At 43.5% G+C, this 26,719-nt stretch overlaps 1 protein-coding gene across 2 annotated transcripts in view; it reads left to right on the top strand.

The window, feature by feature from the left end:
- Positions 1 to 17,896: 17,896 nt before the first annotated feature.
- Positions 17,897 to 26,719, top strand: part of LOC119660998 (paired box protein Pax-6-like) — a 78,701-nt gene continuing 69,878 nt past the window's right edge. The window contains exons 1-2 of one of the 2 annotated variants that reach the window (XM_038070094.1): positions 17,897 to 18,139; positions 18,206 to 20,127. The gene's annotated coding sequence lies outside the window, so the exon portion shown is untranslated. The remainder of the gene's footprint in view (positions 18,140 to 18,205; positions 20,128 to 26,719) is intronic. The other variant, XM_038070095.1, reaches the window with a different exon arrangement.

Raw genomic sequence — 26,719 nt, 5'->3', positions numbered from 1 at the left:
AGGCGTCCGATTAAGTAATTTGGGCCCCGTGGCAGGCATAATACCTGCATCTTAGGTAGTAGTCTCGAGACAGTTTCTCGGTGAAGAGCGAACTGCTACTGACCGATACACGCTGGAACACACTTGGAGTCCCCGGGGCCGTCGTTGGGGTGATTTGAGCCTAGCTCTGTCAAGGTGGTAGTTATGGTGTATATCAGCGACCAGCCTCTTGGTGAATTTGGCGGAGCAGTTTCATTTTGGATTAATGGTAATGGATCTTAATGGAATCACTGAGTGAATGATGCTTCAAACTTCCTATATGGGAAGTTTGGTGGAAGCAAACACGCGCAATTAATCCATATTTGCTCTCCAAGGAAGTGAGGAGGAAATAAGTAGATTCTTCCAAGATCAATCCTTCGGGTGCATCCGTTTCTTGCTGGAGAAGCACACAGAAGGAAACCACCCAGGCAACATCGACATACTAGTACCACTTACCTACCTCATCCCTACCCGAAAAGTGCACAATGAGATTCCGTGCCCCTTTGCCGCTGAAGTTGCTCCTTCTGTGTATAGTCTTCTTGCTTTGAGTATAAGTTGAATGGGACAGGTGGAGTCATGCTGCGCCTTACACCTTTTCTCGTTGCAGAGAAGATAGAGCTTGGCAGGTCATAGAAAGAAAAAAACAGGCAAGGGGTGAAAATTAGGGAAATCAATTATGTATATATAATTATATACATAATTACATATATATATGGTTGCCATGTACCCCTTGGTAGGGAATAACGCGTAAACCAAAGCTACGCACCATCGTTCACGCTTACCTGAAATGCCCTTCAGCACTTCCCACGACTTCTCAAGACCCTCGCACTTCTCCTCTACTTTTCTACCTTGTCGTGGTGAGGGAGCTCAGTAAAAAGGATCCTCCGGGAAACAGAGGTGACACCGGAAGCTAAGTGGTAATCAAAATCCTATGCCAAGATGTGACTATCGTGCCAAGGGCTGAATGGTCACCGGGGTTAAGATGTGACCGTGAACGGTGAACTATTGGTACCAGGCGACCCCTTGTACTTGAAACAAGGACCCTTGTCTCGGCAAAAATGGGTTCTCCCGAGATCGATTTATTTTCCCCGGTTAGCGAAGGGGCAACTCCGAGCTCATCAATGGAGAACATGAGTCCAAACTCAGATTCTCCACTTATTCAACCAACCCAATTGGCACCCAGTCCTTAACGGATGGCCTGAAGCAGTCGCCTTTGGTCAGCACTTTTGATCTCACGCTTCAATCGGCGCTCCCTGCTGAGGCCAACGTCTTGTCTACCGGTACGCATCTGCCTCTGGGGAACCCCGGGCAAACCGTCTTCTGGCAGAACAATGCCCCGGGCAGAAAGCCTTCGGGCATGGATGAGTCTTGTATGACGACGCCAATCCATCTGGTTAGGATACTGAGCAGCGCGAGGAGCTTGGGAGAAATTACTGCATCTTCGCAAGGGATCATACTACGCTTCGAGTCAATCGATGCATACCGTAAAATGTTACGAATAAGCTTTACCGACGAAAGCACATGATTGGTTTAGACAATACTGCTCCTCCTTCAGCGATGTGTGGGAGCTTGCGAAGAAGGTTTCCGAGCTACCACCGTTCAAAAAGTGCTTTCTTTGGCTTCCAGAAGAGGAATGTAATGATGCTGTGGTCCTGGAACCAGAGAACTTTCCTCACGATCGGTGTTTTTGAACCGGATATTAAGGAGGTTCGGGGACAAACGGGCTTAATAAGGAGGAGTGGGCCAAGTTGGACTCTCTTAGAAAACAATCACTTGAACACCTCAAAGCACCTTGCATGGATGACATCTACCCAGCGATGTTGAAGGAACGTATAGAGCACTTAGAGCAATTTCTAAGAGGGGTACTATCGCCACTTCTGTGGAGTATGCTGATCAACTCACTACTATGCGAACTGCAAAATCTGCCAATACACGTTCAAGCTTATGCGGATAACATGGCTCTGCTGGCTGTTGATCGAGATCTCGGAATGGTGTGTAGAAATACACAACGCGCCGTTGATTGGATTGAAAGTTGGTGTCTCAAGTGGGGATGAAATAGAAGAGTTTTCGCTGTAAACTAGTCACACTGCAAAGAACTGTGCGTCTGGGTATTACCGGTGCCATTACTCAATTTGCAGCCCTTGGATTTGTTTGTCCAGAGCACTGCAATGAGGGCAGCTCATAGACTAAGACTAGATCCCCCGTAGGCGGGAGGCCATTGAAAAGGCGATTTTTGGGGATAGTATTATAGAAGAAGATCCCCCACTAAACTAAACTAACTAAACTCCTGGATGATTGGCGGGGTTGACTGAAAATTACCTTTCGGGACGGAAGAGGATGCCAAAAAGTATGTCGTCATAGCGGAGGCACCACAGCGCTTGGTACTGGGCCCTTTATTGTGGAATGTAGTGGGAGTGCTCATGCTTTCCGTCTCGAAGAGTTTGTGATTGTTGTATTTGAATAGTTTAGCATGTTGTTTGCCTGATCATCACAGGGATGTTGTAGGTCTAGGAGACGGAGACAGTGAAAGTGGTGCCTTGATTGCAACCCCCAATAGAGCATACAGTCGTGTCAAAGGGGGGTGATAATTCAGCAGGAGCTAGGACCATCTAGAGGATGCTTATCGAAATATACCGCGGTACTTCAAAGGATGTTACCGAATGCTGGTGGGCCGAAACACCCGGCCGATGATCTAAGATTGCTGATATTGGGAGTGGTGCATTCCGGGGCATTTATGTGGGGGGATGGGATAGGAACAGCTGAGGTCGATTTACCCTCTGATGGCTTCGAGGATCTGCAATGCTGGGCTGGTGGAAGCAAAATTGAATTTGTAATTTCCACAGGAGAAAGGTGAATTCTACAAGGACCCTTTTTACGGGTTCCTTCTTTTTGAAGCAAGGGACCAACATCGAAGAAACTGCAGCCGTTCCCGTCCTTCCCTCCGACCTCTCTCTTCCCACCACCACATAAAAATTCAATTAAATACTTTCACATATCGATCTGAGAGTTTCTTCAGTGAATCAATGAAATATCCCGTCTAGAATGTACCTTCTCCGAATTGGCTTTTTTTTCACCCCTATTATGAAATTTTTACCCGTCATCTGCATTCGTGCCATGTTGGTAAAAATGTTAAACGATCGTTATGATGTAAGGAGCCAATCGTATAGGTATTGGACACAAACGAAGGCGTAACCGCACATACTCTCTTCATACATACTAAATGAAGTGTGTGGCTGCTATTTCGGAGGATTTCAGGGACAAGTGGGCTCATTTTTCCTCATTCCCATGTATCAACTTACGTCGCTCTCCATTTGCAATCATCTCACTCCAAATTTTGCAGCCACTGTTCCAATCCGGCCATACAGCAGGCGCCCTCCCCCTCAGTTCTCATATTTCCAATTTTCAGTCACCACATTATATTGTTTGATGCATGTTATCGGGTTTTTCTGCGTGAATGGTTTCCAGGAGCGGACGTTAAAAAAGAAAAAATTTAACACACGTACAGTTGCTATCGTTTTATATTAAAACGAAAATCCCCAGGCAAGGACAAAGGAGATTTCGTTAATAAACGAAGTTTAGAATTTGAATGTTGTCTTTGGGACGATGGAAAATGAGTTGTAACGAGGCAGAATTGAAAACTGACTCAATGTCGGAAGGGTTTTCTCCGGAATATCCACTAAGTTATCCTGGACGATTGAATGTCTCCCAGACCCATTCATTACTATTTCTGAATATAAAATTGTCTGTCTCCTTTTTAAGGTTCTTTTTAAGACAAATTGCAAAATTTTTCCTCACCAAATATAGGCAAGTGACGTATCAAATTAAGGGTCCCGATTAATACTTTCCAATGCCATAGTTAGCCTTTCACTCTTGTCCATTGTTGTCTTCTGGTTTCTTGTGGCCGAGGAAAGACACTTCAGAGGAGACACCCCTACCCTACCTAGGTCCCCGAAGAAACTTCGGAGGCCATAGAGACAGAAAGGACTAGATCAAGTAGGGGGCCTGCTGCTCAGTGAAGAGAAGAGGCTCGATGACCTATACCTAGATCCTCTAGGCCTTAGAGTAGACAACGACGTGCAAGAAAACGCCTCGTCAGAAGGAGGAGGAGGAGGGTGTACTCTGATACAAAATCTGCATCTGCACTAATTGTAAGGGCAAGTTCCACAGATAACATTGGAATAGCGCTAGCTCAGGAGCCCTGGGTGTACCGGGGGTCAACAAGGAGGCAGAATACTCGAAAAACCAAGAGCTTGCAGCATTCTTAAACGAAATTTAAAATATATATGCCTTTCGAAGTTCCTATCCAAGTCGCACTGGAAGCCGGGGGAAGCACTCGAGAGGCAGTCGAAGCATCGGGCTACATCCCAGGAGATGACATCCAGAACCCACCAGAGCTAGTCGCTAGACCGGCAAAGTACTGTGAGAGAAGGGCGCTATTACTGCCCCTCGGCTGCGGTGTCAACGTCCATCACGAAGTCTGTGGAAGCAGCCACCCATGAGCACCTTCTTGAATTTGTTCTCAGCAAGAAGTTAGATATATATAACATAGGGAACACTCCAATATTCGAAACCCGCACTAGACCAGAGATAGTAGACACAACTCTAGGAAATACTCTGATCTGGGGATTGGAGGATGTTAGTTGAGGTTTCTATCTCGGATCACAGAATGATTAGATCTACCATTGGAGGAACTCCGGAGAATTCCAGGGCAAAGGATTGGGACTCCTATGTAACGCCCCTGAGTAAGATCTGAATTCTCTGGGTTCCAGGCCATGTTGGGTTGAAAGGTATGAGGCAGCGGACGAACTGGTCAAGAAGGGAGCAAGGATGCCTCTACACGGGCTAGAACCCTTCTGTGGAATTGGAAACAGGTTCAAATGCTATGAAGGAAGGGCTGATGGAATTATACCGGGCGGGTCTACCAAGAATCGAGCGGTCAAGGGTGCTTTTGGGGGGATATGAACCCAAGCGTACAGAGGACTGCTTAAACATCACCAAGAAGAACCTCCGAATCATAGTGGGAACACTCACTGATCACTGCCTACTAAATTATCACCTGGGGAATCTAGAGATATCTACGGACACTACCTGCACCTGTTCTGTGCGGAGTGTGCCGAAATTTTCATGCATCGTCTGGGTTTGGCATGTGTGCAAGAGAGAGAATGCTTAATACCAGATGCCATCTTGAAATATTTGGAAGTAGCCATTACGGGTTGTTACAGTCTTTGTGGGCAGAGGCTTCCGGAGACTACATAGGCCATTCTGGCGTGTGGGGTCTCTGGATACATTGGCTGCCATCGTGGACAAAATCTATAAGGTCTACGTACAACCCACGGTTGGTCAGGTGTCCCGCGACAACTTAGGTAAGGTGGCTTAGCTGTAGCAGACGGTGGCAGCATTAACAGCCACCGTCTCTTAGTTGGCAGAGGTCGTTGGTTCTTTGCGTTCGGAAGTAGGACTAGATCAAGGTCAAGATCTGCCGCCGACGATCGGTTAATATGTCGTCAGGACCTTCGGCAAGTACCGGGGCATGCTGGTACCACCGTAGGTTTGCTGAAAGTGTAACAGCCCCTGCAATTTTTCACCAAATAAATCATACTTGCTGGGAGTGCTGGTGACTGCTACCCAAAATGCAGCACCATGTCACCTCACAATCTACGACCCCTTGGGCGCAACTACCTGGTCAAAACAAGTGCAGAAGTTGCTCATGAAGAAGGGCAACGCACTCTAGAGGAGTGGCAGCTCTCTTGGCAAAATTAAAATAGAGGCAGATAGACTGCGCGGCTCATCGGCAACTTAGGTGCGTGGCTGAATCGGAAACATGGTGAGACTGACTATGTCCTTACCCAATTTCTAAGTGGGTATGGAGGTTTTCAGTGTTGGAAAGGCGCGATCTCCGAATTGTGTTTTTTGCAATGGAGTTGTGGACGGCGCCTATCACAGTTTTTTTCTTGTGAAAGGTGGGATGGGATCCGTCAGCAGCTCTATTGAAACACAGGGGATCTCTCGCCAGACAACATTTTCGAAGAGATGCTGAGGAGCGTTGACAGGTGGAGCCGCGTTGCCCATTACGTTCGGGTCCTTCTCATTGCTAAGAAGATAAGAGCTCGACCGGTGAATGAGCCGAATGGGAGGGAGTTACTTGAACTGACAGTTCCCTTCCTCCTTTCCCCTCCCGTTGGTGAAAAGAAAGGCTCCGCAAGGCGGGAGAGTTTGGGGACTAGCTCGAAGTAATTTGACAAACGGTTCCAGGTTAGCTCTCTCACGATGGTGACCCCCCTCCCACCCAAAAAGGTGTGTAATCTAATAGCTAAAGCTACGTTTAAAAGCTCCACATTCAAATATCCTTACACAAGGAATACACAAAACATTTTATACCTTACGCGACGAGCTTCCGGTTTCTGGATAGTTTGTGTTTAAAAGGACTCAAGGATCTATTGAACCTCTTGAAATAAAACTATAACTGCATCCGCTATCTGTGCAGGTATGCGGATGGTTTCTTTGTTATCTGTTATTCAGAATTTCCGCCATCCAACTCACCCTCTAACAATCCCCCTTCCCCCACCTTTTAACACTGTACGAACTTGGAATCTTGTTTCGACCCTCGGAAATGTTTAAACATGTTTGAAATGTTCACGAAGCTCACCCTATCGATAGACAGTCAAAGGACGAGTAAATATGTGTAAAAGTACTCGTAAATGTCGCAGTAAATTAGTTAACGGCGCGAAAAGATTTATTTAATGAAGTATTCCCTTCCGGTCAGTCAGGGATATTTTGTATGTTTGTCGCTTATCATTGTCATCGACATTGTTATTGTCCTTGGTCCCTCTTGAATGTCATAAATATGTTTAAGGATATTTTGCTTTTGTTTGATATCCAAGCAGCATAGCCAACTGGCTGAATATGATTGGGGAACGTTCCCCTGGTCTATGGACCAGAATAGGCTTTGTCCTTGTAAGAATGTCCTTACAAGATTTATAAGTCTAGACTTGTAAATTAACGTTCTCTTTGGTGTCAAATAGGATTGCACCACGAACGGCCTGTTGTTCTGGGTCCTTGGTAGGATTAATTGATTGGCCAGTATCTAGGATGAGTAAATTGAATATCCTCTGGGTCAGAATGTATCCCTGACAGCAATTTGCAGCTTATAATCACTTGCGTTGTTTAAGGAACCTTATTTGCTTTCGTCGCCAGAGGAGTAAACACCTTTTTCACTCAGAAAAGTGACAAACCCAACATCAAAGGAACGCAGAACCGCCCAATTCCACCCTGCGCTGGATTGGAATATTCAGACCTCTTCGCAACTCGACTCTCCAATATTCCATGATCAGCTAGGACACCAAGAAAAAGAAAGGGGGCATGATCGTTCAGTTCTTTTCCCGTGTCTCTAATCAATATATCCCAGTTGCATGTGCAGTATTTCGGGAACCATTTGCTCCCCTTGTTTGACAGAAAGTTAATTTAGTACAGTGGGGTAGACGCAGCTCCAAGCACTCGGACCTTTGTTAGGCCCATTGTACTATCTCCGATGGTTTTTGGAACCGATGTTTGACGTGATGTTTCCATACCCGTAGTAGAACCGCAGCCTCTTTGTTCCTGAACCTTTCCAATATCTGCTTTAGGAACAGTTGAGAAGTTAGGATCGTCTGAAGACCGTGAATATCCGTGATCCGGAGGACGTGGAGGGATTCTGAATTGACATCTGTTTGCTCTTTCACCGGGTCACGGACCTTAGCCAAATGGCTTTGGATTTGCAAAGAGAGGCAAGCAGAGTTGGGCTGAAGATAAAAACCAACAAAACCAAGGTTCTCGGTCTGACGCACTTTCCATATTTGCATTAGTGCAGGCAGATCATCGAGGGCGTCGATTAATTTTTATATCTGGGAAGTGTGGTTTCTATCGACGGCGGGACCAAACTAGATGTCACCCAGCGCATTAATAGCGCTAGATCCACTGCCCTGACTAAAATCTGGAAATGCAGTTATCTATACACTAAGATCAAGATGAGACTGATCTGTGCTAGTGTTCTTTCGGTTTTGCTATATGGGAATAGCACATGGAACCTGAACACCAGTGTTGCTCAAAAGCTCCAAGTTTTCGTCAATACCTTTCCGCGTCTCATCATCGAAGTGCGTTGGCCTGAACGTAATGGACAACTTGGTCGACACACAGGCTTTGCAGTCGTATGGGATGTGATAGGAAGACGGAAGTGGCAGTGGATAGGTCACACATTAAGGAGGGGTGACAATTGCATTGCGAGCTATTCCAAGGTGGCCGACGAGTGGGTCGCCCCAAGGGCACTTGACCTAGAACAGTAGAGGAGGAGTGCGAGCATATCGAGGAGTAGGGGGATCGAGGTGGAGCTGAAGCGCATTTCAAGCAACCGCGGGCGATAGCGCATAGGTGTGATTGACGCGTTATACTCTACTAAGGGGTGAAAGGCAACCATATATAATATATAAGTATGGAACCCTGGGAAAACTAGAGTAAAGAGAGAAGGAAGGGGACGAGTGTCCATGAAAAGGAACTTAGCAGGTACGGTATGAGAAGTAGGAGAAAATCCAAGAGATGATACCTGAGGGGGGGGGGGGGGGGGGGGGAATTTGAGTAGAGAGAGTTTGAATAGGAGAACATTGTGGTCAACGATATCAAAGGCTTTGGAAAAATCGGTATAAATACCGTGTACCTCCTGCCATGAAATAAGGCATTTAGCAACACAGTTGACAAAGATCGCAATAGATCGATGTTTCACGAAACCATGTTGTTCTTTCACAATGATGTGACCGAAATGCCCGGTCAGCCAGTCGTAGACGTATCTCTCGAGGATTTTGGAGCAAGACGAAAGAAGAGAGATGAGATGGTAGTTCACAGGTAGTGAAGGATCTCTAGTCTTGTGGATAGGGATGAAAAGGGGCTCTTTCCGAAGATGAGAAAAGTAGCATTTTTCCGAACTTTTTTTGAAGATAATACACAAAGGGGGGAAATGTGTTGCTTACAGTTGGAGCAACAGGAAAAAAGAGAGATGAGGCAGTATTTCATAGCAAGAGAAGGGTCTCCGCTCTTGAGGATAGGAATGATAAGGGCCCCTTTTTAGAGACGGGGAAAGTAGCATTTTTCTAGACTCCGTTGTAGATTATACACAGGAGGAGGGAAATGTGTTTTCTACAAGTAAGCACGAAGAGGTTACGAAGCCCTTCGGAGCGAGGTTCCGACATGGATGTCAAAAGTACAACTGCGAAACTCAACTAAGCAAAGCATGAGAAGAGAAATGGCGGTAGATTTGGAGCAAGTTCGTTCAGAAAGAGGCATAGACGGCGCAGTGATTGAGGGAGTAAACACGGAAGAAAAGTAAGAGCAAAATAGGTCGCAGGATTGTTGCGGGGTTGTTGGAAGAAGAGAAAGATTGGGTGGCGGGGGTGGTTTCAAGCTACTGCGAGCAAGGACGGCATCGACGTCCAAAAAGTATCTTTTGTGCGCTATTTTAGTCATCGACTTCACAGTGGAATGCAGAGCCTTGAAATGAGTGAAGTCGGCGTCATTCTTTGGAGATAAAAAAGCATGTTTCAGGCGGATCTTATTAAGGATCTCAGTGATGAAGCAAGTTGGATAGGAAGAAAGACAAGTAGGAGAAGAAGGGACATAACAGATCCCACGGAATTCTTTTTCGGCAACAGGTTGGCAACGGGTCGACAACAAAAATTTTGCTAGATTTAAAGTCTACTCAATGATGTATTAAACTAATGTAATGAAAAGTCAAATGGAAGGACTTGCCTCACTTACCTTGCTACCTTGGAAAGTGGAATGAAAATAAATGAAAGCTTTGTATCTCGATCTGGCGAACAGTAGTGCCTGAAGCATGAATTTCGCCGCCAGTTTGGTTGAGAAACTAAACAAGATATTTATAGGTGTTATAAGAAGTGCTGCACAGTGTCGTCCATCCTCTCGCTCTCGATGGTTCTGAGTGTTGGCCGACTATAAAAGACAATGAACGGCGGCTTGCGGTAATGGCGACGAAGATGTTGCGTTGGAGGATGAGGATATCCACTAACTGCGAGAGGGGTGTCTTCGATGGGATGGCCACGTAATTCGGGCCGACGAGAATTCACCTGCCAAGATTGGTTTGAACATCGAACCCGATGGTAAGCGGGCAAAAGGCCAACCGAAACAACGGTGGTTTGATACGCTGGACGGGGGTTTTGCAGCCTCGTGGTTGCATCCAGATCAGGCATTTGATAGAGCCAAATGGCGAAACCGATTACGACGACTCGACCCCGCTTGTGAACGGGACAAAGGCTGAAAAAACGAGAAGATAAGAAGTGCTATCTGGCCCCAGCAGATCTACACTTAGGGGTCACGCCGCGATCTGTGAATAAAATTGAATGAGTTTCTAAACCTTCAATTTTTCCTTATGTACCAAGCCATCCTCTACTCTCTCAAAATTGACCTACTTTACCACTAATAAACGCCTAGTTAAGAGTTCCACAAAGACAAAACGACGAATGAATGGATATTTCTTCCCTGATTCCTCCTTCATTTTATAGAAAGGGTGAAGCGCATGAAGTGACGTCTCAATTCCCATACCTCAATGCAAGGAGAACTGTAGTGAAATGATTTCTCGCTTGTTGTTAATAATGGGTAGCAAACTATTGGCGTCCGTATGTAATGCAACTAACTTCCACTCGGCATTAAACCTTTTCCTTTCATCCTGTTTTCAATACACAAGCACCATCAACATGGCACGTACATACGACCGTCCAAACGACTATACTTCTATTCAGATACCAGAAAGAAATTTCCAGTCAAATGAACACCAAATTGTGCATAAATAGCAGACAGTAGCCTTTTTTTGCAGTCACCGGGGCTGCTTCTGCCTCCAGCTGCGTTCAAGCTAAATCAGATGCAGCGCGGCCGCACCTCTTCGTATTTTTTGGCAACTACATATTTTCCTCGGTATTGATGAAATAAAAAAAAAAAATGGAAATATAAATCCCTGCCTAATAGGGAGAGGGAATGTACTAAGCATTTGCAGGGATGTGAATTTTCACAAGGGGTGACTAGCGTATGTACAACTACAAAGCAGCCACACATCCACCTCTTGCACGCTGCTCAGCAATCAAACCAACTCGGCGAACCAACTTACCCAATTGACCCTGCTTTACCCTAACCAAGACCACAGCCTGCCACCAATTTTCCCTTGGGCTCGGGGCAGTTAATTGATGACGATTTCTATTGGATTGCTTGACATGAGTTTCACACAAATCCTTTCGGAAAAGATATTTTTATTGTAAGTCCTTGCGAAAAGGCGTTGACTATTATTGAAGGAAGATGCTTTGATTTCAAGGACAATGGTCGTCCTTTTTAAAGAAAATTGTGTTCTTCAAGTGGAGCTAAGTATATGACTGCGGATGCATGGGGTCATATTTTGGTCTCTCTAAGAGCCTGACTCCATGACGTCATATCCTTTTCTGCGTTCTTTGATCATGAATGGGACTTTTCCAGGGTATCTCCACGATACGTTATCTACATAATAAAGTGTTCACAGATTCCAATAATTTAGTTTCCGTTTAGTTTACCAGTTTGTATCTTAAGTTAATGTGAATAATGCGAGCCCTGTCGCAGTACATTATGATCGCAAGAGGGTAAATTTGAAACTTTCCCAAAAGTTATCACATCGTTTTACATAAAGTTTTAAGGGTTGCGGCTTAAACACTGAAAGTTTTCCATGCATGTATTCCTTTTTCATTTAGATATGGGAAACGAGTTCGTTGTTGCACTTTAGGGAAAGTTTATTTTGAATTTAGGGAAGATAATAACCCCAAGTTGATTATTTGTAATTTAGTTGAATGTTTTATATCCTAACCAATGACTGGAAAGGACCTCTGCTCTCTCCATGTGGTGGACGAAACGGGAGACGTCTTTTATACACCCAAATCAGGCAAACTACAGGTGTCGAAACAAAGCCATCCGACGTCAAAAAAGGAGCGGTCAGTTGGATCAAGGTTGTGCCAAAAGAGGTTGAGAAAAAGAGGAGATGATTCGCTCTGAAGCAATCGCCATCTCAAGCACAAGCCTGATCCTTACCTGGGACGAAATTCCATCAGGTTCCTGAGAAATTAAAAAGTAGTGGTGTAGGACCTTCAGGCGAGTTGACCCAGCCTCTGAAAGGGATAAAGGCTGAAGAAGCATATGTAGCAGTTTGGGAGGTCTAAACCATACATAACGATGAAATCTTTGAACGATACCATGACCGTCAGGCTGTAGATAAAATCCAGCTCAAAAGGTTACGATGGGCCGATCACTTAATCCGTATGGATGAGGATGATCCCCGAGCCGACCCCGCTTGTGAATGGGACAAAGGCTGAAGAAAAAGAAGAAGATGAGGATGAATGTGCGTGACGGACAGACAGAGAGTTCGGATTGGATGGCTTGTCTGCCGTTTAAGAGAACCAACTTCACTAAAGTGGTGCTTTAAATGCCTCATGTTTGCGCACCTCGCAAACGTACGCACCAGCAGCATTGATCGACCCGATCGATGTAGAAGGTGTGAGAGGAAGGGCCATATTGCCAGGGAGTGCAATAAGGACCACAAATGCCTATTGTGCCAGGTGAATGAGGGAAGTGGTAAATGTCCAGAATTTAGGAAGGCTCACTGCAGTGCGAAAATGAGGTTTCGATTCAAATAAACCTCAATCATTGCAAGGTCACGGAGTTATACTCAGGCGAGGCAATCGATGCTGTTAAAATTTGGCTAGAGAGCTCTGGTCTGACATTCGCGGAGGAAAAAACAGAAGCGGTCCTCATCACTATGCGCCGAAAGAGAAATTACGCCTATATTAGAAGCGGAAACCACATCATCACTTCCAAGCCGACCATCAAATACTTGGGAGTGGTGATAGACAGGAAGCTCACCTATAAGCAACACGTGCAGTATGTTTGCGACAAATCTTCAACTGCAAGTATGGCCCTGGCAAGGATGATGCCGAACGTGGGAGAACCACGGCATACCTCTAGGTTCCTTATAGCCAGGGTGACGACTTCAATCATGTTCTATGCGTTGTGGATGTCAGTTAAAACTAACAAACTGACAGCCCTGAATGTATGCTCTGCCTTCAGGACTGTCTCAGATGATGCAGCATTCGTCATCTCTGGAATGATGCTAATTGACATCTTGGCAGATGAGATGGCGAACATATGCAATGCGAAGCCAATCTCTCCCTCATCGCAGACGAAGAAGGCTGAGAGGGAGAGATCTATAAATAGATGGCAAAAGCCGTGGGACCGCTCGGGAAAGGGTCGGTGGACTCGCAGGCTAATTCCTGCCATCAAGGAGTGGTTGGAGAGAATCTCACCCAGTTTCTCACGGGGCACGGAGGATATCGCCAATATCTGCACAGGTTTAAATTGGAGACCTCAACCGACTGTCCAAATAGCGATGGAGTCCCAGAGGACCCAGAACATGTATTCTTCCACTGTCCGAGATTTGTGAAAGAATGGAGGCATCAAGAGGAGACTCTAGGAGAGGTACTGGTACCAGATTTTCTGGCCGAAAATGGTAGCATATTAAGAGAATTGGGATGCGGTCAACTGCATGATCGCATCTATCCAAACCAAACTGCGAAATTCAGAGGAGAGAAGAAAAGTGCGGTCACGTGTGCTGCGTATAGAAGAAAAGTGACTAAGCTAGAGTAAGCAGACTCCGACCCGTGATGATGTAATACTTTATGGTGGTTCCGCGGGGCAGGGAGGGAGTCGAGGGTGGGTTTAGTGAGAAAAAATCCCACACGCTGGTGTATCCAGACCAGTGTCTTTTGAAGATTTCCACATCTTCAAAAAAAAAAGACAGACAGATGCACAGGGGCATCAGGAGCATGTTATTGGCTCTCAACCATCGCTGAAATACCTGGGAGTAATATTCTACTCCAAGCTGAACTTTAAACGCCGCTTACTTGGCAGAAAGCGGCAACAATCAGCTCAACACTGGCAAGAATGCTTCCAAATGTAGGCGGCCTGAAGCACAGTCGATTATTACTCTTATCGCGAGTCGTCAGCTCTGTACTTTCATACGCGGTACCAGGGTGGACGTGGGTAATAAAAATCGGAGAAAATCGCAGACAGCTTCAAGCTGCACATCGATCAAGCGTTCTCCGAACATGTTGCACCTACTGAACAACATCTTATGAGGTGACATGAGTGATTGCGGGGATGATCCCGGTAGATATTCTAACCGATGAGGCAAGTTGTCTATACGAGAATCAGGACGCGAGTCTAAACAAGCAAAGTGAGCGTTTACGGTCGTTGGCTGCATGGCAGACAGCATGGGAAAAGGCGGAGAATGGCCGGAGGACACACAGGCTTCTCCCAGACATAAGTATGTGGACTATGCGGAATCACAGTGAGACGAGTTACGATCTGACTCAGTTCTTAGCCGGACACGGTGGATACAAGAATTATTTCTTTAGGTTCGGTCTAGATCAATCGCCTCATTGTCCTACGCCTCATGTTTGGAACCCCCCCCCCCCCCCTCCCTTAAAGGTATTTGCAGACCACACGTTTTCACCAAATTTTGTAACAATTGGTTCAGCCGTTTCCAAGCAAAATCAGGTGTGACAGACAGACAGACGGACAAACGTTTTACAGGTCGCGGAAAAATTGCAGCCGACATGTGTTGCTATGCTTTTCGAAGACGAAATCTAAATTTCTGGTTGACTTTAGAAATCGAGGAATGTCGGAAAAACTGCCTTAACGTTAGGAGTTGTTCCTAGCGCCGAAGAAATCGACCCAAAATCGTGAAGCTACGCGAAGAAAAAAATACAAATAGCTATCACGAAGAGCAAATCCGAACTGAGGCTGACTCTAATCCATGGGGGCGACCCACAGGTCGGAGATGTCATCACCGAAAAGCAGACGGCCCCCAACGATTACTTGTTCTAAATTATTACCAAACTTAGTGGGCACTCTCCCAGAGGATGTGAACTATACTTATTTGCCTGCAATCCATGTAAACCCCAACAAAATTCCTATAGGGTAGAACAGAAAGTGCTAGATGCAGCCAGGATCGTTGAAAATAATACCCTAGGACCAGATGGAATCTCGCCCTGAAAGTGGCAGCCAGAACATCACCAGGTATGCCGAAGTTTTTACGATATGCCTTAGAGAAGGAGAATCCCCGTGCAATGAAAACTACAAAAGCTGATACTTATTCCAAAGTCAGGTAAACCATTCGGCGGCCCCTCCTTGGCAAACTATTTGAACGAGTAATATACAAAAGACTGCTCGCTATTGCGGAAAAGGAAGGAGGCCTATCTGACAAGCAATTCGGGGTTCGTGAGGCCTTGACTGACTTGGCTCGGGCTACAATACAAGACGATAAATGCTACATAGTGGTGACTCTCGATGTAAAAAAATGCGTTCAACACTACAAAGTGGACAAAAATCGTAGAGGCTATGGCCGAAGTACAGCCCCCTAACGATTTCGATCCATTTCCAAGTCTGATTCCTCGCCGCCAAAATCCTCCTTCTCGTTTGTCGACACAAAGAACAGCACAACTGTTAACTCATGCCTGCAAGTCCGAAATCTGAGCCAAAAATGATCTCCTCTATTAGAGCTTTAACATCAAACTTTCTTGTCCTTAAAATTACCGAGTACCCAAAAATTACGGTTCTTGATGCTACTTTGATGATTCACGATGTCCGGACCAAACTCACGCAAAGGACCATTTTTAACTGTAATAAACACGCTGTACTTGAGGAGGGCGATCAGACCCGAGTCTGCAAGGGAGTCATCTGAAGTGGCTTTGACCACGAAGCCTTACCGGAGGTTATCTGGTACCATGGAAACCGGGACGGTCCTCTGAGAGCATATGCTCCAGAAGAATTCCTGGAGGATGTGTTCTCGGCCCGGTTAGTTGCGGTTGGCCACTAGTGGGAGTTTCATGGTGGTTGTGGTTATGCCTACCGCGGGCAGAGCTCCTCGGAGCTCAAGCGTGGAGTTGCGCTGTACAACTCGGGTGCCGTACTTCTTGGTGTTAGATAGGCCTTGCATCAACTGGTATGAATGCTGAGCTTGCACTCAGTATAAACCGGTATCGCTGTGCCAGTCATGGTGGGGCTCTGATTGTGGTCCCAAAATCAATCCGTGTCCGGCAGGTACTCACGTTAAACCTCCAGGACTTTTATGTAACAAACAAGCTGGATTTGTTCTAGCCACGGTAGCATGTACCATGACCTCAAATGCAGATGAGTTAGATGACATACTACTGAGCGGTTGAGCAGGGGCTATTGGCCATCAGTTATCCATAACAAACGAGGACCTTGACCAAAATGCGTGTTACGATCCTTCCACTGATCGCACATAAAGGGATGCTTTCAGGAAGATTTCAGTGCTGGTCAAAAGCCGTTGCCCTTTTTTCCGAAATCTCTTTCTAGAGAAAAACGAAAATGGAAGTATTCTGTTCTTTTGAACTAATAAGAGTTGAAACAGCACAATCTGATTGACACTAATTACAATCTCACCGTCCTTAATTAAAAATAGTTTTTAAGGAGCAGAGCAAAGCTTCTGTTGATGCAAACACACGAAAAGAAGGTGAAGGTTCTGCATTCCAAGCTAAATAAATAAATTTAAAAACTTACAATTTACATCACGTGACAGTGTAACGTGACTTATAATGAATTTATCATTGTAACATGCGTGTATCGATGACGCTCATGACAGATGCGAAGAAAATGATATTGTGCAAAATGTCATCGCCAATAGACAAGATAATGACGTTAATGATCACGAAACCTAGGAGAATGGTTGGACTCCTTCTGCGCTTAAAGCTTTAATGGCTGCAGAAACTGTACAAGTACAAAATAAGCATTGATGAAGGACACATGTTGTGTCCGAAACACGTGTTTGCTACCTCAAAATAAATAAAATTCTATAGTTAAATTGGAAACCTAAACTAAGGAACTATTTTTATAAAACTCGGTTACATGGCTCCCTTGAAAGACATTCTATCCGGATTCGATTGTATCTATTTTCTGTAGATAGTCTACCATACGCGATGGTAATTATTTAGTTTGATAAGTCAATTTAGCAAAAAATAACTATACAAAGCGATTATAAAATTTGATTTCTGGGTTTTTTGCTTCAATCTTAAAGTACATGTCAGTATCTTGATAAGACATCCATCTAGATATGTATGAAGATATGAACTTTTTCACAGATTAAAGTAGCTTTGTGTGAATCAAACGAGAAATCCTCACTGGAAACATAAATATCAAATAAAATCATAAAAACCGAAACTCATTCGCGCATCGAAATACAGAACGCCATCATCCTAAATCCAAGCCTGGGAAAATAGGCATCTAAAAATGAAAGAATTGTTCCTGAAACTGAATTTCTCACCCACAGAATTAGTCCGTCATATGATGGGTATTTTTTTTTTAAAACCATGTAAGCCTGAAGGACGCATACAAACCACAACCAGGTGCTAGCCACGGTTCACACCGAACTGAACTAAGAAACATTGAAGGGAGAGAAAAAACCAGTTCGTCTGAATCAGTTCCATATCCTCCGCTCATTGGATGTGGCTAAATCAATAGTGGGAGGCCATGGGCGTGGACATGCGTCTTGAACACATGAGAGCTGGTTTCAAATGAAAATATTGGAAAGGGGATGGATGCATCAGTGTGAGTGAGTGAGATTTCAAATTCCCAGCTTCGGTCCACTTCGATGTAAGAGGCTCGCCCATCGTTCTCCCTTCCATGTTCCTTTTGAGGCGTGGCTAAAATATTGAATGTTTGTGAGTTCTGTTGGGAACACATTCCTGGGTTAATTTCAAATTTTCAATAGCGCGTTGCACTCCACAGTGGCGTGGTGAAGTGTCGTATTCAGGAGAGGATACAGTCAGTTGAGAGCACCATAGGTTGGTTACTCGTGTCAGGACGATTTGCGTGTCGGGCGGGACTTCACAAACAAACACTCCGGGGATTTCCATTTAATTTGATGTCTAACCAATCAATTTCCGGACGAGCTGAAATGTGACTTTTTTGGGTGAGGGTAGTTTGGTTGGGAATGTCCTTAGAACTGTGGGAGCTAGATTCCCGGCAAGACTGAAGAGGAAAGGAGATACAAAAGGTATGATTAATACGCGAAGGCTCTGTAGTGTAGAGCGCAGAGAAGTTACTGAAAATGTTTCTCAAGCGAAATGAATGCCAGGTATTAGCCGAGGCAATGGTAGGAGGCAACGAGAAAGAAGGGGAGGCGGTCCACGATTCGCTGTCTTGTGCTCCCACATGGTATTATGCTGCACCCTTGTGAGTTGCGACCATCCTGACTCGGGAGAAGCCGTAAAATGCACTGTTTCGCTTGTGTGTAATTGATCGATTACATTATGAGCACATCATAAACGTTGGGTTGAGTGATTTGGGTTGGTTGATGTCATCGGATTTTGCGTTTTTAATAGACACGACCTCTACCTAAGGGTTGGGCTAGCTGGTTGAGCTGTGTTGTTGTTGTTGTTGGTTTTTTGTTTGTCCTATTTGGTCTTTTTGCTGATATTAGTCGAACTAATGTGAATAGCGGCTCCCCGGAGTCACGAACATGGTCCCAACGAAACAACGAGCAGATCTCATGGACCCCCGGTTCCAAATCGAATGCGTATAACGCGTGCAACATGAATATCCACCGGAACAGTTCAGCCAGTCACAGAACGGTCGAGATTATAGAGGGTATGCCAATTTCACTGTTTGTTACATGCATACACAATACACCTCTCTCGTACTTATCGTGTAGGCATTGTAGTCGTTTTTTTTTCGCACCATCAAATATTTCGCGCATGCAATTGATTCGGATTGATTGAAATTTTTAAAAAGAAAAAAAAAAAATTGTGAAAGATACAAAATAACACAGAATAGATACGTATTTTCCGGGCGTCCGTTTCGGTTGCGTGAACTTTCCCTTCTCGGACGAGCAACCAACAATTTTTACACCGGTGTGCGCGGGACAACGAATGAGCATCCTGTAAAATGTACAGTGTCATACCATAAACTGTTCTACTCTAAGGAATAAAGCAAGCAAACGTCCAACAGTACTGTGAGTAAGGACTAAACACGTGTTTTAGGATTCTACAATTATCATACATATTGTATGTCCTTGCCAGTGAATATAGTGTAGTGTCACACACAATTTGTACGTTCGTTTTTTTTTCCCGGTAGTTAGTGCGGTTAATCAAATCGAGAAAGTTGATTTTGAACTAAGTAGTAAGCGACCCCCCAACAGAACAAAATCCCCCGTAGTCATGTTCCTGAGCTTGTAAGGATTCGGATGTAGCAAGATAAGTGAATGTTGTGCGTGAGATGATAGTTATGTATAGAAACATAAAAGTGCAGGCTATTTTCATGGTGTCAAATGGATGGTCTTGTATAATTTGGAAATTCTAAAAGACCTCATGATCGCCACTTCAAAAAGAATTCTAATTGTTTTTCGGTTATAGTGTCCGTTGTATAGTGAAATTTAACGCAATCGCGAATGTATATGACAAGGTTGAGTGTGACCCAATAGGTATGACCTTGCGGATTAAATACTTCTATAGTTCCTGGTGCTCGGTTAAGCTTCGTCAACGTTTGGGGATTTTTAATTAAATTTTATTCATCAAATACCTTTGGAATGCCCCCTAAAACTGAAAAAGGTGTCCCGTCGTAACCTACTTTGGAACACTTTTTCTAAAACTTGTGGAAATGTTCATGTAATATTCGTATTACCAAAAATTTACCTAAATTTTCGGTTAGAATCCTTCGAGATTTCAAAATAATCCCTTAATATCCGCGCGTGTGGTTAAATAGTGCGCAAAAATACTTATGTGCTTATTTATCTAGTGATAAGTGTTTTCCTTTTTCGTCCCTTATCGATATTCTCCATGGTTTAGAGTTTAAATAAAAGTGGTTTTAGTTATAATTAAAGAGATCCAGGGAAAATGTATAATATAAACCGCAAAAAGTGAGATATCATAATGTTATCAAAATGTGATTTATCTTAAATTGTGCTGGTTTGGAAATACGGAGAACTTTTATTGGATAACAACTAAAAGTAATAGAGAAACAATTGAGTTTTGTTTGAAGATAATGGTTTGTCTTTTCCTCCAAAATAGATACGTTTTATTTTAGATTCAAAACATCCAGACAAATTTTGATTTTTTAAAGTATTTTATAGATTTTTTTTGGATATTTAATTAATTATATATTATTTGTAGTTAGAAATATTAATTATTATTTTAAAAAAAATATAATAAAAAATATTAAAATAATATAAAAGAATTATTATTAATTTATATTTAATCCTTCGCCATATAATTAGATTATAGTTATCATATTACCTTAATTTAGTAAATTTATAGCATTTTATTTTATAGTTTCTAGCTTCCTCTCTAATTTTCAATTTTACTAAACTTCACATAGTCAATTTAGCATTTCCTTTGCATGATCCTATCTACTTTTAATACTATCACTATTAATTTTCTGAATAATAAGTAATTTTCCAACCAGATGGTATAGGGATGTAATAAATCGTTTTCTTTGGAACATCTCAAAACACTGGGGGGAAATTACTATCCAAATATCCAAATGTTCACTCTAAATGTTGTGATTGTCAAAAGATCCGAAATTAAACTTTAATTTTTAAAATAGTAAAATGAAAAATTAAAGGAAAAACAACAGAATAATCCCAGGGGTATCATGTAAAAGTGGGAAAATTGTAATGTTTGTCAATTTTTTTAATATAGTGGTCTTTTTTACACAATCCTTAGCCCCCTTTCGAAGAAATCAATTCTGACAGACAAACAGACGTCCTTTGAATCCGAATTTTAATAAAATTTATTTCTCTTTGTAAATATAAAACGAAAAGCTCCTAAAAAACTCAGCCTCATTTTAGAGATATCTAAAAGGATTCAGACCTTAATGACGAGAATGTCAGTCACTGTCAGCTTGATAGCATAGCCTTAAAGCCACTTTTTTGGGTCGTCTTTCAATTTTCCTTATGCTGCTCAATGCTCCTCAATAATAAGGCTGTCAGTTGACACGCTTCGTAACTATTTTTTCACCTGGCCCCAGTTAGCTTACGGTCGTTATTGTGTACGAATTTCTTGTTTAATTATACCTATCCTCAGTCCTCGGTGTTTTACAAAAAAAAGGGAGGTCGATTGAGAGGTCCAGCAAGTACCAATCTTCCTGTCATCCATTGGGTGCGGATTCAGCATTCCCTCCATTCAAAAACAAAATTCTCAGCCCACCCCATATCTCTAACCCAAGCTTATCTGAACGTTGATATTCTTACTTGCTATAATTATATCGTCCTTGCATCGCTTTGTGAAGCCATAGTCAAGATTTTGGTGTAACAAATCAACTGGTCAAAGCCGCCCATCGAGAGCCAAAAATATGTCTCACCTGACCCAATGGTGAATCTTGGCTTACAAGAGTAATTTCATAGTTTCTCTTGTAAGCCAACTCGATGTTTTGTGTAAAACAAATTTTTATTAAAATCGGTTGGCTCTGTGTCTGCCTGTCTCTGACACACACTTTTCTCAGAAACGGTATTCTCTTTTGAGACGAAATTTGGTGGGAACCAAACCGAATATAGTCACGTGGGGTATCAAATGAAAGATCTCGATTAGTACTTTCCAAAGCTGACCTTAGTTCTGACATTTGATGCAAATGGGAGGAACGAGTGACCAATTCTAAGAAGCTACCCAATCGAAAAAATCTGGAAAAAATCACGAAGCTGCCACTATTCGGTGTTTAGCCCTCAAAATACCTTTCAGACCCAAAAAAAGGTTAATAAAGACTAAATTTTTTTTTTTAAAATTGACTGGAAACCTCCCTTAAATTCATCCAGGATAATACCACCAAGTTTGCATTATTGCGAACAAGGTTATATTAGGTCGAAGCTGTGACTGTTGTACAAATTTACTGCAATTTAAGGCTTTCAATGTCAGTATCACACGAAAGTTAATAGTCTGACATCTGCCGTATACGGTCATACGGTCCACGGTCTGACAGACTTTCACTTTTGGGGCCGTGATTTTTGTGTTGAACTTTTCGGTAGCCCTGAGTATACCAGTAAAAAGAACAGATTATTCTTTTAATTAGGGCGGTCTTCTTTTTCTTCCGCCTTTGCCCCGTTGACAAGCGGGGTGCGCTCGTCGTGATCGGTTTCGCCATTTGGTTCTATCAAGTGCCTGATTTGGATGCACGGTCAACTCTAATATGTTTAATTGCATCTACAACTGCAGACTATAAGCACTCGGAAAGGGAGCAACTGACTCCCGAAATATCTATATGTGCACCCTAATATATTTAGGGTTGTCCCCAATTTAAGCACAATCTGCTCTTTTTATTCGTTCACATTTTGCTCCCAGTGTTCCTCCAGAACTTGCTTCACTGTAGATATCTGGCCGATCGTTAATTTCAACTGATTTTTCCTGGGTCCAAAGCTATCGGGGGATAGTATCAGGATACTGACAAATCTCTATCTATTATTTATCATTTTTTCCTCCACATCTCCTAGAAGATTTCCTGAATATCCAATGCCAGATTTCAAGGTGTAGTTCCCTTCAAATCCTACTTTTGGGCAAGATTACGTTCTTATGAGCAAATTATTGGATTTGAACCCGGGGCACGACGCTCATATCTCAGTCATCTCGGCGATTGCACCATCTTCACTTTCACTTAGTTAGCACTTCGATGGGAAAGGAGTGACAACGACCCTTTTTAGACTATGATTAGGGAATGAGAAACATTAGGTCATCCTCAACACAGAGGTTAGTTCGCCCCTTTCAACTACATTTCTATTTCGAAGGGTGTCCTAAAAGAAACCGAATATATTCTGGATATCGGCGGACTTAATGGATACACCAACCGGTCCATCATCAGTTTGAACAAAAAAATCAGAAGGTCCCTTCAACGACAAAGGCTCACCACGATTTCTTCAAATCAATAGTCCAAAAGGTGAATAGCATTGATATTTATAACCACATCTCGGTTTCGTTGAAACAATATTTGCGCAAACATGGTTTGGACGTTCTCTGCAGTGCTTGGAATAGCTAACTCAAAACTTTCCTGTGGCCAACCAAGGAGCCAATCGACCAAATTATATAAAAAAAATTCCTGTACCCACTGGAACAAGAAGTACATCGGGCATACTAGAAAAAAGGTTGAAACTTGCCTCAATGTGCATCTTAAGGAGACAGAGTTGGTGAAAAAAGGAACTGACAGATTTCGGATCGAGTACGGCAGAACACATCATCTCGGTGAGCCTTACCATTTCCAATGGAGACGTAAAATTAGTAAAGGACATAATAAGCAAATTAAACATGGCCCAAAGGAGGTTTATAAAACCCAAAAAAAACTCCTATCTCAACTAATACCAAGGCAACGGATATTACTGGCTGGTCAAATTTATCAGTAGTTATATGTACGGAAGACACCAACTGTTAAATCTGTTCGATCTACCAGAGAAGGAACCAGAGAAAAAGTGTTAATGGCGACTACCGACTTGAGTTGCAAATTCAGAACTACATGCGACCAAGCGCCTGACATGGGTTCTGGATAATTACATGACCCCTCGCGTCAGCTACGAATATTGCGGGTTAATCCTGTAAATAAGTAGCCGCGGGCAAACAGAACGTTTCCATTTGTATCTGTCTTCCTTAGCCTATTCTTCCATTTTTGCGGGAGTAAACCTCCTTTAGAAATATTAGGCGAACCCGGCTTTACGGTTTCTTACCAGGGCAGAGGTAAATGGTTAGATGCTGCCTTACCTCTGTCCTACCTCTGCTTTGGACCAACGCTTTGCCAGAGCTGAGCATATTTTGCTTAAGGATTAAGGGGTCCTAAGTCCGCATCCACTCTTGATGTCAGATTGGACTAAATGGGAAGCAACTTACTCCTTCTTTTTTTGGTCCACGGACCCCTCGTTTGCTTCCCATTTGGTCCGGTCCGAAGTCCAGTGGATGCGGACATGAGGCCCCTCAAACCCTCAACAAAACTCCTTTAGAAAATCCGTAATCCACGGTGAAGCAATCGAGCCTTCCAATCACTTTATTTCAGCAGCTCCGCTCTGAATACCTTCCCTATCTTTGGGGGCTTTGGGGCTCTGTTGCAAAGCTGACTATTTCCCCATTACTCGTGGGAAAACAAAATTGGGGACAACACTTTACAATCTTTTAATGGGACTCGAAGGACACGATGACGGTTAAAAGTTGCTTAACAACATAAGAGCGGCTCTTCGTCCTTGGACGTTTTAGCGGTTATGCCGTCAACGACCAGGGATGGCAGACCTAGCCATCGTATGGATTGGACGAATCAACTGAACGAATTTATTGTCCGCGCCTATTATCGTGTTACGGATTTGGAAGGGAATCTATCAGGGTACAGAAACCGAGTCCATAACGTATTCATAACCCGATTATGACGAGAGCCTGCCCATCAGATTCAGTAAAAAAGTAAAATAATCCTGGTTCTGTGATGTTTGCACCACGGGGAAGGCAACATCTGATGAGTGTGTCCTTACTGCTGGACGAAACCGCCATTTAGGGATAGAACTTTCATCCAAGATCCCTTTCCGGAGGTTCAGTGACCGGAGGCAAATAGTATAAGCACGAAATGACCGATTAGCACCTGTCGGGCAGAGGTAAGGCAGTGACTGATGAGTTGGGGGGGATTGAGAGAGTCCTAAATCCGCTCTGGACGGAAGCTTCAGTCACTTTATGGAATTATGTGAATTTTTGGGTATTTAGCCAAAAAAAGAGGAGTCCGTGGACAACAAATGTGGCAGAAAGTTTTTTCCCAATTGGTCCTGTCCTATATCAACTGGATACGGGCTCAGAACTCCCCTAAGGTGTGGACAGTAGATGCGTTTTTTTTTGTTCAAGCCTCTTACATATTTTGGCTGTTTTACGACCTTGCCTTGCCTCAGTAGGATTGGTTTCATGGCTAGTATTCTAGCGTTTTGACCATTCACTGTAAGTAATACGGCTCGTGTTCACTCCTTTGTGGGGTACAGGGCATACACTGGTTTTCAATGAGACGTGCAGGTGATACAGCAGTAGGACAGTTTAAAAAATGAGCACCGACGCCTATAATGCACCGGGACTATAAACTGCGACAATGAGATCGAGGGGCTGGCACTAAATAATCTCGACCACTCCACATTTTAAATGGACGGTATTTTGCTGAGTAGAGTTGGGGATTCCATTTGGAATAATTGCGTTAAACCATTGAATCTTAGTAGAACTATTATCCTGGCTAGCATTATCTCCGTATAACCACCTCAGGTTGTGTATGTTCTACCGAATATAACGTAGCATTCCAAGAGTTTTTTGTAGCGTTCCCGGTTTAACTATTTAACCATTTGGTCTTAGACGTTCTATGCTGTTCAGTAATGGTATGTTCTCCAGTAATCCTAATCTTCTTCTGTAACGCTGCAATCAGCGCCAGCCTTTCACCTGGCAAAGCCTCTTCATCTCCAATTTTCCCGGTTCAGGCCCCGTGCCCTCCAATAGCAACTCTGCCGCTACTAAAATGAAGCGCACCCCAATGGAGTAAATCCGTCGGCCCGGGCGATCCCCTTGAGGCATTTTCCCGTGAAACCTATGTAGTCTCTGCGGAGGTGCTACTTCCACTCATTTGTCAAAACTGGGAATTTTAGACTTTTTCCAATGAGTTGAAGGAGGAGATGACCGTTAAAATTTCGAAGAAGGGCATCCGTCTTGAGTGCAACAATTGGAAGAATATTTTCGTGATTCCTGTTGTGGTGAAGGTATTAGCTGAAGTCATCCTGGAATACATCAAGGAACACTTTGCAAGCTTCATCAACAAAGATCAGGCTGGTTTCCGCTTTGGATTCTCCTGAACTGACCACATCCACAGTAGCATATTCGGATGATTGTCGAGCAGTATGCGGTGTTAGGTGACCGTTCGATCTGCTTTTCATTGATTTTGAAAGAGCTTTTCAAGCATGGAATACTCTACGCAGGAGGGGGATTGAAGAGCAACTATTAGTTATTGCCAGAGCGACATGTGACGGTGCAAAATCTCAGAGGAATTTGAAGTGGAAAATGGAGTCTACCAAGGTTGTGTCTTGTCACTGATACGTTTTCTTCTCTTAATTGGTGACGTTTTTCATGATATATTGGTTGGAGAATGCGGAAAGTTTTAATGGACCATGACGTCTTTCCTCAAATGCCTCGAATAGGCTAATGTCTTCTCTTTGCTCTCTCGCCGAGTAGAAGACCTTGGTCAGACGGAAGATAAACTTCAGCGAAGTCAAGGTTCTTAGTGGGGCTTGCGATTGCACTTTTTTATGTTATTTGAATTAATGAACAGAGAATCGAAGGTGATGACCTACTGTTTTGCAGACGGCGGCACCGGCATTAACACCGCTAGATTTGCCATCGCTGTTTTGTAAAAACATCTATAAATGCAACTATCTCAACACTAACATTAAGTTGAGGTTGTTAGGCGCCAATGTTCTCTCTGCGCTAACATATGAGTAGTGATCGTCACTGTTACTCGTACTGCCTGCATGGTATCATCGGGGTATTCCGGCTTCAGATAGCGACTAATGAAGAAATTCATCAGCGCCGGACCCCACGGGGACGTATTGTTTTGAAAGCACCTCCATACCGAGTTATGCCATGAAACAGAACCCACTGTTCCAGGCTTG

This window comes from Hermetia illucens, chromosome 7, assembly GCF_905115235.1.
Source record: "Hermetia illucens chromosome 7, iHerIll2.2.curated.20191125, whole genome shotgun sequence".
Taxonomy (NCBI): Eukaryota; Metazoa; Arthropoda; class Insecta; order Diptera; family Stratiomyidae; genus Hermetia; species Hermetia illucens.
Note: the sequence above shows the minus strand (reverse complement) of the source record. Positions and strands in the feature narration are given on the sequence as shown.